Source organism: Salmo trutta, chromosome 18 (genome assembly GCF_901001165.1).
Source record: "Salmo trutta chromosome 18, fSalTru1.1, whole genome shotgun sequence".
In the NCBI taxonomy this organism is placed as follows: domain Eukaryota; kingdom Metazoa; phylum Chordata; class Actinopteri; order Salmoniformes; family Salmonidae; genus Salmo; species Salmo trutta.
The window spans coordinates 12,221,275-12,229,770 of NC_042974.1; positions in this window are offsets into that span (position 1 = coordinate 12,221,275).

An 8,496-nucleotide genomic window follows, 5' to 3' on the forward strand; every position below is an offset into this window, starting at 1 on the left:
GGATGGTAATAGGTATGGAAACCTGCTGTACAGATGACTATGACAGAGAGAGAGTTAGTATGGAAACCTGCTGTACAGATGACTATGACAGAGAGAGAGTTAGTATGGAAACCTCCTGTACCGATGGCTATGACAGAGAGAGAGTTAGTATGGAAACCTGCTGTACCGATGGCTATGACAGAGAGTTAGTATGGAAACCTGCTGTACCGATGGCTATGACAGAGAGAGAGTTAGTATGGAAACCTGCTGTACCGATGGCTATGACAGAGAGTTAGTATGGAAACCTGCTGTACAGATGGCTATGACAGAGAGAGAGTTAGTATGGAAACCTGCTGTACAGATAGATGGCTATGACAGAGAGAGAGTTAGTATGGAAACCTGCTGTACAGATAGATGGCTATGACAGAGAGAGAGTTAGTATGGAAACCTGCTGTACAGATAGATGACTATGACAGAGAGAGAGTTAGTATGGAAACCTGCTGTACAGATAGATGGCTATGACAGAGAGAGAGTTAGTATGGAAACCTGCTGTACAGATGACTATGACAGAGAGAGAGTTAGTATGGAGACCTGCTGTACAGATGACTATGACAGAGAGAGAGTTAGTATGGAAACCTCCTGTACCGATGGCTATGACAGAGAGAGAGTTAGTATGGAAACCTCCTGTACCGATGGCTATGACAGAGAGAGAGTTAGTATGGAAACCTGCTGTACCGATGGCTATGACAGAGAGAGAGTTAGTATGGAAACCTGCTGTACCGATGGCTATGACAGAGAGAGAGTTAGTATGGAAACCTGCTGTACCGATGACTATGACAGAGAGAGAGTTAGTATGGAAACCTGCTGTACAGATGGCTATGACAGAGAGAGAGTTAGTATGGAAACCTGCTGTACCGATGGCTATGACAGAGAGTTAGTATGGAAACCTGCTGTACCGATGGCTATGACAGAGAGTTAGTATGGAAACCTCCTGTACCGATGGCTATGACAGAGAGAGAGTTAGTATGGAAACCTGCTGTACCGATGGCTATGACAGAGAGAGAGTTAGTATGGAAACCTGCTGTACAGATGGCTATGACAGAGAGTTAGTATGGAAACCTGCTGTACCGATGGCTATGACAGAGAGTTAGTATGGAAACCTGCTGTACCGATGGCTATGACAGAGAGTTAGTATGGAAACCTGCTGTACCGATGACTATGACAGAGAGAGAGTTAGTATGGAAACCTGCTGTACAGATGACTATGACAGAGAGAGAGTTAGTATGGAAACCTGCTGTACCGATGGCTATGACAGAGAGAGAGTTAGTATGGAAACCTCCTGTACCGATGGCTATGACAGAGAGAGAGTTAGTATGGAAACCTGCTGTACCGATGGCTATGACAGAGAGAGAGTTAGTATGGAAACCTGCTGTACCGATGGCTATGACAGAGAGTTAGTATGGAAACCTGCTGTACAGATGACTATGACAGAGAGAGAGTTAGTATGGAAACCTGCTGTACAGATGACTATGACAGAGAGAGAGTTAGTATGGAAACCTGCTGTACCGATGGCTATGACAGAGAGTTAGTATGGAAACCTCCTGTACCGATGGCTATGACAGAGAGAGAGTTAGTATGGAAACCTGCTGTACAGATGACTATGACAGAGAGAGAGTTAGTATGGAAACCTCCTGTACCGATGGCTATGACAGAGAGAGAGTTAGTATGGAAACCTGCTGTACAGATGACTATGACAGAGAGAGAGTTAGTATGGAAACCTGCTGTACAGATGACTATGACAGAGAGAGAGTTAGTATGGAAACCTCCTGTACCGATGGCTATGACAGAGAGTTAGTATGGAAACCTCCTGTACCGATGGCTATGACAGAGAGAGAGTTAGTATGGAAACCTGCTGTACCGATGGCTATGACAGAGAGTTAGTATGGAAACCTGCTGTACCGATGGCTATGACAGAGAGAAAGTTAGTATGGAAACCTCCTGTACCGATGGCTATGACAGAGAGAGAGTTAGTATGGAAACCTGCTGTACAGATGGCTATGACAGAGAGAGAGTTAGTATGGAAACCTGCTGTACCGATGGCTATGACAGAGAGAGAGTTAGTATGGAAACCTCCTGTACCGATGGCTATGACAGAGAGTTAGTATGGAAACCTGCTGTACCGATGGCTATGACAGAGAGAGAGTTAGTATGGAGACCTCCTGTACCGATGGCTATGACAGAGAGTTAGTATGGAAACCTCCTGTACCGATGGCTATGACAGAGAGTTAGTATGGAGACCTGCTGTACCGATGGCTATGACAGAGAGAGAGTTAGTATGGAAACCTGCTGTACCGATGGCTATGACAGAGAGTTAGTATGGAAACCTGCTGTACAGATGGCTATGACAGAGAGTTAGTATGGAAACCTCCTGTACCGATGGCTATGACAGAGAGTTAGTATGGAAACCTGCTGTACCGATGGCTATGACAGAGAGTTAGTATGGAAACCTGCTGTACCGATGGCTATGACAGAGAGAGAGTTAGTATGGAGACCTCCTGTACCGATGGCTATGACAGAGAGTTAGTATGGAAACCTCCTGTACCGATGGCTATGACAGAGAGTTAGTATGGAGACCTGCTGTACCGATGGCTATGACAGAGAGAGAGTTAGTATGGAAACCTCCTGTACCGATGGCTATGACAGAGAGTTAGTATGGAGACCTGCTGTACCGATGGCTATGACAGAGAGTTAGTATGGAGACCTGCTGTACCGATGGCTATGACAGAGAGAGATAGAGTTAGTATGGGAAACTTCTGTACCAATGGATATAACACTGAATATCTTCACAGTAATTATACAATATTTGTTAACTTAAACATTTAGCTTTTACACTTGAGAACTAAATTATTCACAGCCTCCTGTAATTCAACTGTAGAGCACCTTGTCAGTATGGATGAGGCTGTAATATGATGATATTCCTAGCTTATTGCATACATTTTTTGTGAGCAATATGTCCAAAATAGCCAAATGTAGTATCAAAATGTTAGATATACTGTTAGATATACAGTTGAAATCGGAAGTTTACATACACCTTAGCCAAATACATTTAAACTCAGTTTTTCACAATTCCTGACATTTAATCCTAGTAATAATTCCCTGTTTCGGTCAGTTAGGATCACCACTTTATTTTAAGGATGTGAAATGTCAGAATAATAGCAGAGAGAATTATTTATTTCAGCTTTTATTTCTTTCATCACATTCCCAGCGGGTCAGAAGTTTACATACACTCAATTAGTATTTGGTAGCATTGCCTTTAAATTGTTTCACTTGGGTCAAATGTTTCAGGTAGCCTTCCACAAGCTTCCCACAATAAGTTGGGTGAATTTTGGCCCATTCCTCCTGACAGAGCTGGTGTAACTGAGCCAGGTTTGTAGGCCTCCTTGCTCGCACACGCTTTTTCAGTTCTGCCCACACATTTTCTATAGGATTGAGGTCAGGGCTTTGTCATGGCCACTCCAATGCCTTGACTTTGTTGTCCTTAAGCCATTTCACCACAACTTTGGAAGTATGCTTGGGGTCATTGTCCATTTGGAAGACCCATTTGCGACCAAGCTGTAACTTCCTGACTGATGTCTTGAGATGTTGCTTCAATATATCCACATAATTTTCCTGCCTCATGATGCCATCAATTTTGTGAAGTGCACCAGTCCCTTCTGCAGTAAAGCACCCCACAACATGATGCTGCCACCCCCGTGATTCACGGTTGGGGTGGTGTTCTTCGGCTTGCAAGCATCCCCCCTTTTTCCTCCAAACATAACGATGGTCATTATGGCCAAACAGTTCTATTTTTGTTTCATCAGACCAGAGGGCATTTCCTCCAAAAGTACAATCTTTGTCCCCATGTGCAGTTGCAAACCGTAGTCTGGCTGTTTTATGGCGGTTTTGGAGCAGTGGCTTCTTCCTTGCAGAGCGGCCTTTCAGGTTATGTCGATATAGGACTCGTTTTACTGTGGATGTAGATACTTTTGTACCTGTTTCCTCCAGCATCTTCACAAGGTCCTTTGCTGTTGTTCTGGGATTGATTTGCACTTTTCGCATCAAAGTACATTCATCTCTAGAACGCGAGTCCTTCCTGAGCGGTATGACGGCTGCATGGTCCCATGGTGTTTATACTTGCATACTATTGTTTGTACAGATGAACGTGGAAATTGCTCCCAAGGATGAACCAGACTTGTGGAGGTCTTTTCTTTTTATTTTCCCATGATGTCAAGCAAAGAGGCACTGAGTTTGAAGGAGACCTTGAAATACATCCACAGGTACACCTCCAATTGACTCAAATTATATCAATTAGCCCATCAGAAGCTTCTAAAGCCATAATGTCATTTTCTGGAATTTTCCAAGCTGTAGGCACAATCAACTTAGTGTATGTAAACTTCTAACCCACTGGACTTGTGATACAGTGAATTATAAGTGAAATAATCTGTCTGTAAACAGTTGTTGGAAAAATTACTTGTGTCATGCACAAAGTAGATGTCCTAACCGACTTGCCAAAACTGTAGTTTGTTAACAAGAAATGTGTGGGGTGGTTGAAAAACAAGTTTTAATGACACCAACTTAAGTGTATGTAAACTTCCAACTTCAAATGTAGTTGTCACGTCCTGACCCTAGTAAGATGTCATTTTTTATAGTAGAGTAGGGCAGGGCGTGACAGGGGGTGTTTTGGGTTGTTCTATGTTTTCTATTTCTATGTTGGTATTGTTTGTGGTTGATCTCTAATTGGAGGCAGCTGATCCTCATTGACTCTGATTAGAGATCATCTTTAAGTAGGGGTTTTTCTCATTGTTGTTGGTGGGTTATTATCTTTTGAGTAGTGTGTTGTCCTCTCTGCATCACGGTTTGTTGTTTTTGTGTTTTCAAGTATTTAAGTGTATTGCATTCAGTTTCACGTTTAATAATGATGTGGAACTACAAACACGTTGCATTTTGGTCCGCTCCTTCGAACAGCCATGACAGAATAACCCACCACCAAAGGACCAAGCAGCGTGGAATGGAGCGGCAGGAGAAATGGACTTGGGAGGAAATTTTGGACGGGGAAGGATCCTGGAGTCAGGCTGGGGAGTATCGTCGCCCGAAGGAGGAACTAGAGGAAGCCAAGAGGGAGCGACGTTACTACGAAGCGCTATATCCACCTATAATCAAGGTGGAGAGGCAGCCCCATACATTTTTTTGGGGGGGGCATAAGGGGAGTTTGTCAACATCAGGGGGAGCCCTGATCGAACTTCCCGTGCTTATCGGAGAGAGCCGTGGAGCAGACCGGAGCCAGTCAGGGAGTCAAGCACGGAGCTCGACACAAGATTCCGAAGAGAGGTACTAGCAGAAAGAGCACTACGGAGCGGGCGTGCTGAGGATCGAGTGGATGGACGAGCAATGGGTTATGGTGTGATACGCAATATCTCGCCCATACGCACTCACAGCCCGGTGCGCTTGGTGCCAGCTCCTCACCGGTGTAGGGCGAAGATGGTCATTCAGCCAGGAAGGAGTACGCCTGCTCAGCATACCTGGTCTCCAGTTCGCCTCCATAGTCCGGTATGTCCTGTGCCTCCTTCCCGCACTCGCCCTGAGGTGCGTGTTACCGGTCTGGCGCCACCCATGCCAGTACCACGCATCAGGATTCCAGCGACAGTTCCCCGTCCAGAGCTTCCGGCGACAGTTCCCCGTCCAGAGCTTCCGGCGACGGTTTTCAGTCAGGAACCTACTGAGACAGCCCGGAGTCTTCAGCGGCGGTCAGCTGCGGACCTCCACCTTCCGCGGAGGTCCGCAGCCCGGAACCTTCAGCGGCGCTCTGCAGCCCAGAGCCTCCAGCAGCAGCCTGCAGCCCAGAACCTCTAGCAATGATCTACAGTCCGGTTCTTTCGATGACGATCCACAGTCAGGTGGTAAAGAAGCAGAGGGATCAGTGGGTGGAGTGGGGGTTACGCCCCGAACCCGAGCCGCCTCCATGGGTGGAGGCGCTAGATAAGAAGGTTCTGGGTACTGCATATGAGCCGCCATAGACATTAGTCACCCACCCTAACCTCCCTTTGTGTTTTGTGGTTGTTTTTTTGTTTTTTGTTTTTTTTGCATTCGGAGTCTGCACCTTTGGGGGGGGGGGGGGGTACTGTCACATCCTGACCCTAGTAAGATGTCATTTTCTATAGTAGGGCAGGGCGTGACAGGGGGTGTTTTGGGTTGTTCTATGTTTTCTATTTCTATGTTTAAGTTCTAGTTTTCTATTTCTATGTTGGTATTGTTTGGGGTTGATCTCTAATTGGAGGCAGCTGATCCTCATTGACTCTGATTAGAGATCATATTTAAGTAGGGTTTTTTGTCATCGTTGTTGGTGGGTTATTATCTTTTGAGTAGTGTGTTGTCCTCTCTGCGTGACGGTTTGTTGTTTTTGTGTTTTCAAGTATTTAAGTGTATTGTATTCAGTGTCACGTTTAATAATTATGTGGAACTACGAACACGCTGCATTTTGGTCTGCTCCTTCGAACAGCCATGACAGTATTAGTACAAACTAAGTACCACACGTAATACAGTATTTAGACTCAGGAGTAAACAGTACGTAATACAGTATTTAGACTGAGTAATAAACAGTACGTAATACAGTATTTAGACTCCGTAGTAAACAGTACGTAATACAGTATTTAGACTCTGTAGTAAACAGTAAGTAATACAGGATTTAGACTCAGTCTGTCTACTCCACATTGACGTAAGTATGGCCTATCTCTACCTAACCAATCAGAGCTGTTGTGTTGTGGATGCCCTTGGTGTTGTGGCACTGATTACTTATCGGCTCTGTGTGTGTGTGTGTGAAGAGAGGTTTGGACAGGCTGCCATGAGAAAGCCCCCCTGCACGCGTCAGTCTGTTCCAGACCGCTCCGGCACCTGCCTGCTGCAGAGGTGAGTCAGGAGGCAACACACACACGCACGCACGCACGCACGCACGCACACACGCACACACACACACACACAGAGAGAAGGAGAACAAGGCAACACCCCCACACAGAGCCACATGTGGGCGAGCCAAGACAGAGGGCGCCTCCAGGGAGCAGGCAGACAGCTGTGGGAGTTGAGGAATCCAACTTTCCTCCCCGTCGCATATTATTCACCATAACTTTACAAATCACTTAGGGCTGGGACGATAATATTTTGTCCATGGCAAAAATGAAATCACGTAGCAGATCAAACCCTTTAGTCCTTTAAAAACCTGCTGTAAAATATTGTGTGCTACAGCTTGATAAATAAATACATGTGACTCTGGATGACAACATAATGATGTCTGTTTCCAACATTAGGACTGCTTTCCTAAAGGAGTTAAATCCGCTTTGTGTTATGCTTCCTTGCCACACTACCAAGGAGTATTGCGATACTGGTATCATCCCAGCCCTATAATCACTAGCAATGTGACACCTACAGTAGACAGGTGCATCTAAATTTTGTCATTATAGCCAAACAGTTCTATTTTTGTTTCATCAGACCAGAAGACATTTCTCCAAAAAGTACGACCTTTGTCCCCACGTGCAGGTGCAAACTGTAGTCTGGCTTTTTTATGGCGGTTTTGGAGCAGTGGCTTCTTCCTTGCTGAGCGGCCTTTCAGGTTATGTCGATATAGGATGCGTTTTACTGTGGATATAGATACTTTTGTACTCGTTTCCTCCAGCATCTTCACAAGGTCCTTTGCTGTTGTTCTGGGATTAATTTGCACTTTTCGCACCAAAGTACGTTAATCTCTAGGAGACAGAACGTGTCTCCTTCCTGAGCGGTATGACGGCTGCGTGGTCCCATGGTGTTTATACTTGTGTACTATTGTTTGTACAGATGAACGTGGTACCTTCAGGTGTTTGGAGTACACATCCTGGTAATCCCTCTGGCCCTGCGGCCTTGTGAATGTTGACCTGTTTAAAGGTCTTACTCACATCGGCTCCGTCGAGCGTGATCACACAGTCGTCTAGAACACCGCCTGGTATGGCAACTGCACCTCCCGCAACCGCAGGGCTCTCCAGAGGGTGGTGCAGTCTGCCCAGCGCATCATTACTGCTTTACTCATACGTACATACTGTATTCTATTCTAATGTATTTTAGTCAGAGCCACTCCGGCATTGCTCATCCTAATATTTATCTATTTCTTAATTCCATTTTTTTGTGTGTATTGTTAGATACTGCTGCAGTGTTGGAGCTAGGAACACAATAATTTCGCTACACCCACAATAACATCTGCAAAATGTGTGTGTGTGACCAATAAAATTGGATTTGATTTGATATTCAGACTGTAGCACTGTGATACACCGAACAGAGATACAAGGTGTGGTATATTCAGATTGTAGCACTGTGATACACCGAACAGAGATACAAGGTGTGGTATATTCAGATTGTAGCACTGTGATACACCAAACAGAGATACAAGGTGTGGTATATTCAGATTGTAGCACTGTGATACACTGAACAGAGATACAAGGTGTGGTATATTCAGACTGT